Source organism: Trichosurus vulpecula, chromosome 5, assembly GCF_011100635.1.
Source record: "Trichosurus vulpecula isolate mTriVul1 chromosome 5, mTriVul1.pri, whole genome shotgun sequence".
NCBI lineage: Eukaryota > Metazoa > Chordata > Mammalia > Diprotodontia > Phalangeridae > Trichosurus > Trichosurus vulpecula.
Window position 1 is genome coordinate 102,593,121 of NC_050577.1, and position 12,770 is coordinate 102,605,890.

Sequence of the window (12,770 nt, forward strand, 5' to 3'; positions counted from 1 at the left end):
TGACACACAGTTATCAAGCATCTGCTTAAAGACTGCTAAGGATGAAGAACCTAACATTTTTCAACGCAGCCCATTCCACTTTGAAATTTGAGAGATTCAGGATTTGGTTGGATGGGTGGAGTCACATAGTAGATCAGTGGTTGAATGTCAACATGGCAGGGAATCTTTAATGGAATATCCCAGGGATCTTCACTTTTCCTGTACCATTTAAAATTTTTATCAAGGAAGTGGATAAAGGCAAAGAGAGCATATTCATAAAATTTTCAGAGGGATCACTAATGCATTGGAAGGCAGATTCAGAATCTAGAAGGATTCTGGATAAGAAAAAAAAATTGCTCCTATTTCTGCCTCCTGGAGTGAAATACATCAAATCAAATCCTTCTTTCATATGACATCCCTTAGAATATTTTAATGTATCTATCACATCCCACTAAAATATTCCCTTATACAGGCAAAACATCTCTGGTTCCTCCATATGATGTGGACCCAAGGCCATTCACCATTCTTGTCACTTTTCTCTGAACTTTCCCAGTTTGTCAACATGCTTCTTAAACCATGGCTTCTGGAAATGAACATAATATGCTATTTGAGAACTGAGAAGGAAGAGTACTGAGATGCATTTAGTTTAGTTTTGGAAGCCATTACTTTTAATGCAGCCCAATATCATATTTTTTCCCTACCTCATCATATTGCTGGCACATATTAGGCTTACTATTCAGTAAAATACCTTTTTATTTTTTCAGAAAAAAATCACTTTATAACTGTGCCTCGCCCATCTTGTACTTGTAAAGTTGATTTTTTTGTACTCATATGTAAGACTTAATAATTATCTCTATTGAATTTCATAATATTTGATTGTGACCAATGTTCTAGCCTATCAAAATCTTTTGGGATCCTGCCTGTCATCCACTGTGTTAGCTATACCACCCAGCTTAATCCCACCTTATGCCTTTACTCAAGACATTTTTAAAAATATTAGACAGTACAGACTTAAGTATAGATCCCTGGAGTACTCTCCTGGAGACCTCCTGCCATGTTCATATTGAATCATTAAAGACAACTATTTGAGCCTGCCCATCTTACAAATTCCGAATCCATCTAATTGTGCTTTTGTCTGGTCCACTTCTGTGCCTCTTCTCCATAAGTCAGAATAAATATTTATCAAAAGATTTGCTAAATTCTAAGCAAACTATATATACAACATCCCCTCATCTATCAGTTTATTAACCCCATCAAAAGGTAAAATTATATGTAATATTTAATATTATCTTCATCTACATTAACAATCCTGTCAAAAAAGAAAATGTTTATATATACATATACATATCATCTTCACATACATTATCACATTTTCTCATTTGCTCCTCAGATCTACCTTGTGTGCTAAATGATACAAGTTTAGAAAAAGCAGAAATGTTGTTGCCAGCAAGAATATATGACAAAAAATTAGTTCCAGCTTGCCCCTCCATCTTTCTAATAGAAGTTTCCAAAATCGTGATTTTCAAGGATTGTGACTGGTGTCATGGGTGAGAAAAAAAGTGAAAAGAATTTTCTTATTATAAATAAAATAAGAGAATGACCTCTCAGAACGACAGCTCAGATAGAATCAAAGGAAAAAACAGCAACAAGTTTAATTAAAGGTTGAGGACTGTGGCTGGTTAGTCAGCTGGCTATATCATTGGAATTTAAATCATGAAAGAGCAAGATAGTCCTGAGAGCAGGGACTGAAAACCCCTTTCTAAAAACAAAGCACATAGGTGTGGTAATTCAGCCAAAGACCAGAAATGTGGCTGCACAGAGTGAAAGAGGAAGCTCAGAGAGTATCCCAGGTGTAGAAGACCAGCAAATTTCAGCAGAGAACAAACCAAGCATAGAAAACCAGCAGATAGCTAAGCAGGCAATTGAATATCCCAGTCATCCATCTACACTGTTCAGACACCCAACAGAGTCATCCATAGATCAAAGATATCATTGGATCACCCAGCTGACAACATTAGCTCTGTAAGGGGGTTAAGGGGCAGATATAAACAAAGTTGGAATGAGGATGTAGTAGATTTGAAATATGGACCTTTTGGATAGTAAAGAACATCTCATGAAGTTTGAGGGAGGTCTGGTGTTCAACTCTGAGTGCTTCTCTCTCCCTTACTTTGGGGAAGTCTTTAGTCTGTGTTTTATGATTGTTCTATGGTCCCTTAAGACTTAATTGTGGTAAAATTCCTCCTGTTTGAAGCAGTTTATCTTCATAGTTCACAGGTAGAAGGGAAATTATTTTCAAATATGATCAATTACTTGCAAACAGTTTGAGTAGTGAGATACTCCTAGCTTGATGTTCATGGTAATTGTCTTTATGATAGCAGGAACCTTGCCAAGTAACCTTAGGAGCATTCTATATTTGTTTTGTTTGAAGCTCCCACTTTGCACTATACAGAGTCTGTGTCTTTGTGTCTTACTGTGTTTGATATATCAAGGGAGGAATACTCCTTGGAACTAAGGAGTTTTTTATTACAAAAAATTATGTAGCCAAACCCATTAATTTTACTGATGAAGGGAGATGAAGTGAACTTCCTGAGGTCACACAGGTCAGGTGCAGACCTCAGGCTGGCACCTAAAGCTCAAAGCTCCCATGCCAGCATTCCTTTCCCTGTGGTATAAGTCTTGTTGTTTGCTAGTCATTACAGTCATGCCCAACTCTTTGTGAGCCCACAAGGGGTTTTCTTGGCAAAGATACTAGGCTAGTTTGCCGTTTCCTTCTCCAGGATGATAAATTGAGGCAAATGGGGTAAAGTGACTTGCCCAGGGTCACACAGTTAGAAGTGTCTCAGTGTCTGAGACCAGATTTGAGCTCAGGAAGATGTCTTCCTGACTTCAGGCCCAGCACTCCATCCACTGTTCCACCTAACTGCCCCTATTAATTCTTTAGGAAGAGTAAAATGATCTAGTAATAATAATAATGCAATATCTTCATACCTACAAACATTCATAGTGATTATATAACTTTCATTTTTTTCTTTAATTTGGCTCCACCTTTGTCAAGATAATACTATTAAAGTGATATAAAATTAACTCAAGAATCTCAAGTTAAATATAAATACTTTAAAGAAACATTATCTAAAATAGTCTTTTAGGAAGAAATCCCCAATGCCCTTTATTGTTTTGTCATAGCTTGGCTATATTTAATGAGTTTAGGGAACTTTAAAAGTTTGACAATTGAATGTCTTCCTCAGGTAATAAAACAGTGCAATTGTAGTAATCGTGACAGAACTTAAGATAGTGTTTTCAAGTTGTCAAAGACTTCTGCCTACATTAGCTCATTTGCTCCTTATAACAACCTTGTGAGGTACATGTTACAGGTATTAACCCCATTTCAAAGATGAGAAAATTGAATTTCTGAGAGGTTAAGTGGTTTGCCTATGGTCAGAGGTGGCATCTGAAGATGGCCTTTTGCACTCCATTGGAAGTCTTTCTTCTTTTTGCCCAGCTTCCCCAAAGTGGTGTTCCCTGAAGGAATTCATTCAGAGCTTCCTCTACTCATCCTTCAGTTTAGAAATGACTAGAATAGCTTAGGGCAGGGGTGGGGAATCTGTGGCCATGAGGCTTCATGTGGCCCTCTGAGTCCTCAAGTATAACCCTTTGACTGAATTCAAACTTCATGTTTGAGGACCTAGAGGGCCACATGTGGCCTTGAGGCTGCAAGTTCCCCATCCTTGGCTTAGGGTGATTGGAATAAAATGAATCAGTTGGGTGATTAGAAATAGTGGCAAAGAATGAATGGCCCTCTTGCTCTCCATTCCACCAGTCTGCTAAGCAGCACTGACTTGTGACTAAGGGGGTGTGGATTATTGTGGTTTTACCAGATCAGGATCAGTTCTTGAGTCTCCATCTCTGTAAAACCCTGCCTCTTTCTTATATTGCTAAATTTAATGGAGCCTTAGCCATATGATATTGGCTTAACAAAGTTGACTCTCCACAGAAACATACAGAACATGAATAATTGTTTTCCATATGTCAGCAGCTCAAAAAACAGTGATAAACAAAATATAATTTTAAAAAATCTTCAAATAGCTATGATCACAATTTCTCCTTAGACACCAATCTTTAGAGATTATAGAAACTACTTTCCCCCAGCAGTTGTGGGAAAGAAAGTTTGCTTAGTACCTTTTGGCCATTTTTTCTACCAACTCCTTCTTCTTCTACTTAACTCCTTCTACAAAGGAGTTAAGATACTGCAACACAGTACCCATAGCAATCTTCTAGGGAATGCACAATCAATTTGCTTAGTGTCTTATGACTACTGTTCCTACTTGTGAACAAAGGACTTTTAACCAAGTTCCCATTCAATATTTGACTCACACATCCTGATGAAGAATCAGAAACTGGAAGTCAAGACCTCTTACATTTGGGGAAATGGATTTTTATGCAAACTGGGAGCTAAATGCTTCCATGACCCATGGCTTTCTCAGTTTTGATTGTCCTGTAGCTGTCGGGACTTTCTAACTGCTGTTTTCTGAATATAGTTTATTATTAAGCCGGATTGATAAATTTCACAACCATTCAAAGTAAGGAAGGCTACCATTACCATGGCACACCAGCATCTTTTCCCCTTACCTCACAGTAATTTTTGGTGCTGCTTTCCTATCTCATCACCTCCTGGAGCACTCTACTTCTCTCAATCTTGCCATTGAGGAGCCCTAAACACTTTACAGAGGGAGTGGGGGTAGACCACCAAATAGCTGATCAAGTAAAGGAGGTGTTAAATTACTGTGACCAAAATTCTGTACAGCTACTTGGAAAATAAAAGTTTATTGGAGAGTATCTATTTTCTAAAAAATCTTATCATGAAATTTAATTTACTTTTTTGTAAGAGATAGTGGGTTTCTTTTTTGGAAAATGGGGTTAAATATATCCTTATTCCACTCTGAATGGATTTTACTTGTAAAGTTAATTATGCTAAATAGTTTGACAAAGATTAGAACCAACCCCTTACAAATATGTTCGTGAGGAATTGAAGTCTTGACTACAATGTCTTTAAGGGTAGGGAAATACTATATATCTTTTTATGACCCAAAATACCTTTGTTGTAATGCATATTCAATAACTTTTTGAATGATTGGATGAATGAATAAATGATATCACCATACCATTTCTGTACATAGTTAGGCTCAAAGACAAGTTTATTGAGAACTAGAATAGATTCGTACAATAATCATTTTTACTTACTCTAAAACATCTGTTCCAAAAATAGAGATTAAAAATGAATGATAATAGACAGTAACCCTGCTCACTTGGTTGGCAATGTGAGAAAAATTCCCCTTAGACTCACTCCATGGAAAACCACCCAATATTATTAGATTATCATGATAAATGATTTTAACCAGTCACTTGTGTTGTTCCACTAATTGTAGAATTACCTGCAATATTTTTATTTCACTTGGTAATGCTTTCTTAGACTTCGTAACATTTTCTTCATACCCTTTAATATTTTCTCTCCATCCTTGTAATATTTTCTTGTACCCAGTAATATGTGTATATGTGTGTTTTAAGCATTGGAGTTGGAAGAGAGAATACTTATACTAAGTTACCATGGATTAGACTTGTCATTTTCCCCAGACAGACAAGCAATAGTCTCACCCTCACTAGAGGTCTCCAAGCAGATGTTAGATGGACACTTTTCTTGTCCAGTGCCTAGCACAATGCCTGGCACATAGACACTTAATAAATTCTTGTTCATTGATTCAGGTACAGATTATACTAGATGGCCCCTTCGTACATTGAGGGTCTATGATTTAATGATGTTCTGCTCTGTCACCCAATAACTAAAAAGCTTCCTTCTCCAACTTAGAGAAGTAAATGTAAATACCAAGAACATTAACTTTAATATCATCTCTCCCTAAAGAACCTACCTTTTAGAAAATTAATACCTCCATTTGTAAGGTTTCAGATTCTGTTTTAATTAAGCCTGCCAGCAATGGAACTTATCCCAGTTAATCATATAATCACATAATTAAAGTTAGAAGGGGACCTCAGGTCATCTAGTTTAAAAGCTACCCAAATTGGAAAGTCTCTCTATAACTACTTCAACAAGTGATTGTCTAGCTGCTAATTATGCACCTTCCTTTTCTGAACAAAACAACACATTCCATTTTTGGACAGCTCCAACTGCTAGGAATATTTTCCTTATGCACAAAATCAGTCTACACATAATTTCCACCCACTTGTCCTAGTTTGGTGCCTTGGGACAGTAAAAAGAAGTATATTTCTTTTTCCACATGACAATCCTGCAAACATTCAAAGAAAATTATCTCAAGTCCACACTGCCTCCCACTCCCATCCCCCCATATTCTTCTTTTCTCCAGGCTAAACATCCCAAGAATACTTTGCCTAATTTTGCTAGGAGCCAGGCCTTGCTGCCATTTCTGGTCATTTTCCTTACTTATGCAACTGCTCTTGGGCCAAATTCCTGTAACGGCAATGTTACTTGCCACTACTGTAGCTATGTAAGACCAATTACTCCAGCGCACAGGAGGGCTGCTAGCACAGTTTCTTTGATTTGCTTTTCTAAAGGAAAGCAACTTTAAGGGGTTTACTATCTTACTTTAATTAAACATACAAATATCATTCACTTAGTTCAGGGAGAAAAGTCAGCAGTCTGAACTTCAGAGAAAATTCAAACAGAAATTACAAGCAGAAATTATATAAACAGAGAAAATACAAACAGCAAAGACCAACAGACAAGGCTTCCAACTGTCTGACCAGAAAGATACATACATACATACTTACCAGAGAGAGAAGCCCCAACATCTGAGTTTTTCAAAGCCAGGGGGCTCCTTAATGGCCACCCAGAATCTTGTCTGGCTACGTCACACGAACATCCTTCCCATGAGTGAGCCCCCAAGCAAAATGCTAACCTCATTTCTTCAAGGACAGAGGGAATCACAACCCTTGTGACTCAGGTTCATGTCACTTAAGCTTCCATGTGACTTAAGCAGGGATTAAGGGATGGGAAAGGTCTTCCCATTAAGCAAAAATACATTAACAATATATTTCCTCCCATAGGAATATTGAACTTTACTCTCTCAGTCACCTAGTTTTATAGGTAAGCTTTTGCCTTATCTTGTCTTGGATGAGGCCTCCATGACACTTCCTGGCATCTCCTCAACATAGCCTGCTCTCTCCCAGCTCTGAGAGTTGAGATTTTGCTTTACCCTGATAGCCCTCCATGCGAGCCATTGTTTTCTATCAACACTTTGTGTTGTTTTCCCCCAGTAGAATGTAAGCTCCTTGAGTGTAAGGACAATCACACTTATCTGTATCACTCTCCAAGTGCTTAGTACAGAACCTTTCACACAGTAAGCATTTAATAAATGTTCTATCTATCCACCCACCTGTCTTTCTATTTATTTACCTTCCATCTATACTGACATGTGCTGGAGCCAACTTGAACCAGACTGTGAGAGATGATTATTAAATTTTCAGTGTGAACATTAATGCCTTGGAAATCAACAAATGCTATAAATGAAGGTTTGATTTGTTTGTTCATTGTCTCTAGACTTTAAGAAGTAATGGAAAATATTTATAATTCATATTAAACTTTAAACTGTATTGGGATACATTTCTTTTTCAAAGGAGAGTTGCTAAACATGTACCAATATACTCTTGTACCCATTTCTCTCTCTTTAACTGCTGCTTACATGACTATTTTTTTTTGGAATATGAGCCTAAAATGATAATTGTGAGAAAGCCCAAAATTAGAGAATATACTCACTGATAAAGAATTAATGTAAAATATGATATGGTTTTGAATCTCCTCATTATCCTGGTCACACACCTCTGGACCAAAATTTGGATCTTTACATTTGTTTCTTTTACTTGCCATGTAATAGGAGAGGAATTTTTAAGAAAAATGTTCCAAAATTCCTTAAGTGTCATAAAAATTCCATCTAATATTTGGCACTTTTGGCTACCTGATTCTGTATATTGTTGAATTATTATAACCTCTAAGATTGATGAAGTCAGTCTTTTCCAGGCTAAAGGAAAGAATTACAGTACCATGCATTCAAAACCTAACTTTTCTGATGCTAAATCCAGCTCTCTTTCTACTAAGCCATGTTGCCTCTCAGTGAATACCTTGCCCAGTTCCAAAGAGGAGCTTAAGTATCCCCTTCACAGAAGGCCAGTGACTTGAACTATCATGATTGTACCCACTTCCCTATTTTTGAGGAGCTCTAGAATTCTAATTAGTCTTTGATTATCAAGGGTAGTTTGGGATTCCATCTTTTAGAGAAAAGGGTACCTCCATCTTAAAGACTCTATTGGGAATTTTCCCAACCCAAACCATCATTTCCTTCTTTTTGAAATACAGGATTTAGAGCTCAAAAGGATGTGAGGAAATCATGTAGTTCAATGTACTCATTTTAGAAAAGAGGAAACTGAGGTTGTTAGAATGACATATATGATTATACAACTGTGTAAGTAGCACAGTCAGAATTTGAACTTAAATCTGTCAATCCAATCCAATAATTAAGTATCAGTTATGGTCAAGACACCATCCTATATTGTAAAGATACAAAAATGAAATGAAGAAAGTGTCTAGACCTTCAAGAAACATGAATTCTGCTAGATTAGATTGATGCTTTTTATTGATACCTTTTGAGAGAGAAATTGTAAGACCATTCTTTTTCTATATTGGAGGAATAATAGTCATCCAAGTGAACAAATGTTAAAATAATCATTTTTAATACTAATAGATTACTGTCTACTCAGCTTACCAAGTCAGTTTACTCCAACAAAGTAGAATTGGTCTAAGCTGGCTGGAATAGCTCATCTAGGATCAGTTGGGGACAATTTAATCTACTCCTCTTCAGGGTGAGTTTCTCTGGTTCACTAAGAGGATTCCTACAGCTTCCCACAACCCTTGTCTAACTTGCTAAGTGTAGGTTATTCCACAGCACTGATAGAAATTTGAGTGTGAATTTAGGTTACTGCATTAAGAAATTAGCTTTGACTTTAATTCATAGAATTGCACAAGCAGTTTATTCAGCATTCTGTGTGAATATTGTGGGAAAAGTACTGTGCAGAGGGGTTCAATCCTGACAGTGAACTAGATGGGTGGCCTTAGGTGAGTCATTTAACTCCAAATGAACATCAGCCAGCTCTGCCTAAGTCACATGACTGATTGTAAGGATGCATGAGGTAATGAATTTAGAAACACTTTGAAAATCACAAAAACACTGCATATGTGGGAAGCTGACAAAGTCACTAACCCTATGGGAAATGGAGACAGGAAGGAAGACAGGTCTGGAGTACCCTAGGGTAATAGAGTAATCGTAAATTCAGGAGTATAATATGAGTGGTGATTTTCACCCATCCCCCCCCCTTCCTTCTATCATTCTACTAGTCTTCTTCATCAGCTCTATCCCTTCTTGCCCTTCTTTCTCAGCTAGGATTTCTGGCACTTAACTGTCAGGAAATCTCCCTTTTAAACAAAGTTGGTGAGGTTTGTTACGGTCTTCTAAGGTCTGGGAAGCTTTTACCAAAGCCCATGAAATTCTACCTCTTGTTCTCGACTATGCATGCTGACTGGTTCACGCAAGATATATATATGTGTGTGTGTGTGTGTGTGTGTGTGTGTGTGTGCTTTTGAATTAGTCACACTGACCTCCCTCTGGCTCAATCTATTTTATAGCCAAAGCTTCAGAGACATGTGTGACAACTGATTCCTTTGGGACTTGACTGGTTTAAGCTTTTTTATGCAACTACACACACACACGCACACACACACACACACGCACACCCCTCTAAAAGAATGTTTCTCCAGCCATTCTGATTACTTGCTTACCTATAGAAATGTATTTATCTAAAAAAGAAGTGCTTGAAGGAAGGTCCACAATACTTGTATAAGCTCAAAAGAAATAAATGGTCTCATTCTTCCTCCTCTCCCTCACTAAAGTAACTCAACATATCTATTTATTTGACATAGGTGGAGCCAGTGTATCCATAATGTATAAGACTCTGAATAAGCACTCCTTTCTTAATTTTAATAACAAGAATTTTTTTCCTTGGCATTAAACAAATTGACAGTTTTGCTGCATTATGCTAGAGCTTCATATGCAATTATTCTGAGTGATTCTTCCAATATTAAAATTCTTTGCTTTAAAAGAAAATAGTTCATCTGAAGATATGGATGAGTATGAAAAATGTGGCAAATTAAATGATCAAATAGGATTTCTTTCTAGCTTATGCAGAACACCAAAAACAAAGAGTGAAGCAAACTTGGGAAGTTCTGTCCCTGTGAGTATGTCTAGCTCTTACTGTCTCTCATCTCCTCCCCTCACTTTCTATAACGAAATATGATTAAGAGTTCTTCCTACTCTAAAAAGGAAGAGAGCGGTATGGGTAGTGCTGACCATGTTTGAATCTTGGAGGGTGGATTTCTAGATATAGCTGTGTCTTTGTATGACTCATTAAGAAGTTAGCTTTGACTTTAATTCGTAGAATTGCCCAAGCAGTTTCTGCCAGGCTCCCTTCACTTCCTTATTCCTCACACTGTAAATCAGAGGGTTCAGCATGGGTATTAAAAGGGCATAGAACAGTGAGATCATCTTCTCCTGAAGGATATTGGGAGCTGAGTGGGGCTGAATGTAAGTGAAAATGGTCATCCCATAGCACAGAGTCACCACTGTCAGGTGGGAAGCACAAGTCTGGAAGGCTTTCTTTCTTCCCTCTGTGGACTGAATCTTCAGAATAGTAGAGATGATCTTGATATAGGAAAGCAGAACCAACAAAAATGGGGTCATGAGCAGGATGATGCTGGAAGCCATAATTGCAACCTCATTGGAGGAAGTGTCCACACAAGCCAATCTGACTACAGCTAAGAGTTCACATGATATGTGGTCAATGATGTGATTTGTGCACATGGGAAGCTGGAAAGTGATGGCAGTCTGCATGAGAGAATTCAGGGAACCACTGACCCAGAAGGCAGCCACTAGCCTGGCACACAGGCCCACATGCATGAGGGCTGAATAGCGCAGAGGGTTGCAAACTGCTACATAGCGGTCATAGGCCATTGTTGCCAACAAAATAAATTCAATCCCACCCAGACCCAGAGAGAAAAATAGCTGGGCAGCACAGCTCACATATGGAATTGTTTTATCTTCTTCCAGAAAATGTGCCAACATTTGGGGGACAATGCTGGTAGCATAAGAGACATCGACAAGGTTGAGGTTGGTGAGGAAGAAGTACATGGGAGTATGCAGCCGGGTGTCCAGTCTAATCAGAAAGATGATTAGGATATTTCCAAATACAGTCAGCAGGTAAATGGACAGAAAAAGGACAAAGAGAAAGACCTGAATCCTCCAGTCACTAGACAGCCCCAGGAGAAGGAATGAACTTACCTATGTCTGATTATCTTTTTCCATTAAATGGTGAAGAACAATCTGCAGGGAGAAGAAATAGGAGAAATCATACAGTTTGAAGATCAAACCTTAGGTTTTCAAAGCAGTGTGCTTTTATCACACCAGGTTTTTTTGTTGAATATCTCTGTTGGTTTGGAATGAGTAGATCAATTGATTCCAATAGAATGTGGTTAGAACAAATAGAATAAGCTTGACTCATGAAATAATGATCCCCTCTCAAAGGAAGTCTTCAAATCATCCGGATGACCATTTTGAAGGGATGTTTCATAACAGATTCCTCACTGTGTAGGGAGATTGATTAGATGACCTCTAAAAGCCTCTTCCAAATATAAGATTCTATGATCACAGTTTTGGTCCCTCTGAACATTAGTTTCACTCTGTTTCATGACTATGGATTCAACCTGTTACCTAGGCCAGTAGACTTAAACTTGCTCCCTTAGCACTATCATCTTCCATCTGCTCTGTCATCCTCTTGTGAACTTTCAATCTCTCCCTTAATACTGAATTTTTTACCAATCTAAAAGGGTGCTTATCCAACTTAAAAAAAAAAAAAACTTTCACTCTAAAGTCATGTCCTCTCCCCCATCTTCCACCATCAAATTTTAAGAAAGTTGAGCCCAAATTCACTGCTTCCATGACTTCGACAAACATTTAATAAGCCTCTAGTGTATGCAGAAATCTGCATTAGACCTTGGCACTAAAATAAAATTTATGCACCTTGTGCGTTTATGGCATTCATAGTAAATGGAAGGCAGATAAAGGCACTGGTGAAACGGCTTGAAGGGATGATTAGAGAGAAGATGAAGAGAGAGAACTTCCTGCAGGGTGGTTATACTAGACTCATAAGTGCCTTGAGTTTTGATTATAAGAAAATCTTTTCAATTTCCTGAGGGGGTCACCTATCTGTAATACCTCTGTCATTTGAATGGAGAACACTTTGGTCAATGTTATGGAGAAAATAAGGCCAAATTAGTGTCCAGGAAACTCATATTTGTTGAATATAGGAGGGAGAAAAAGAACAGCTTATGGCTAAATATCACATAAAAGTGGGAAATATAATCATCACTATGATAAAGAGCTGTTGGAGGATAAGATCAAAGGAGCTGTGGAAAAATGCCATTCTGTCAAATCCATGTACAACATTATCTGTGGATGATGACATATTGCTGGTCTAAGGGCAAGAAGAAGTGTGGCATAATAGGGAGTGTTGAATTTGGAATCAGGAAGACACATAGTAAGTGCCCGGCAAATACTCTTTGACTGACTGACTGACAGATTTATCTGAGTTCAAATTCAATTTCTGATACCAGTTTTGCAACAATGGAGAATTCAGTTATCTTCTCAGAATCTCCGTTTCTT

The 12,770-nt window shown here is 37.7% G+C and overlaps 1 pseudogene; it reads right to left on the reverse strand.

Annotated features, from left to right (window-relative positions):
- Positions 1-10,364: 10,364 nt before the first annotated feature.
- LOC118852098 lies at positions 10,365-11,414 on the reverse strand (annotated as a pseudogene).
- Between the last annotated feature and the right edge of the window lie 1,356 nt (positions 11,415-12,770).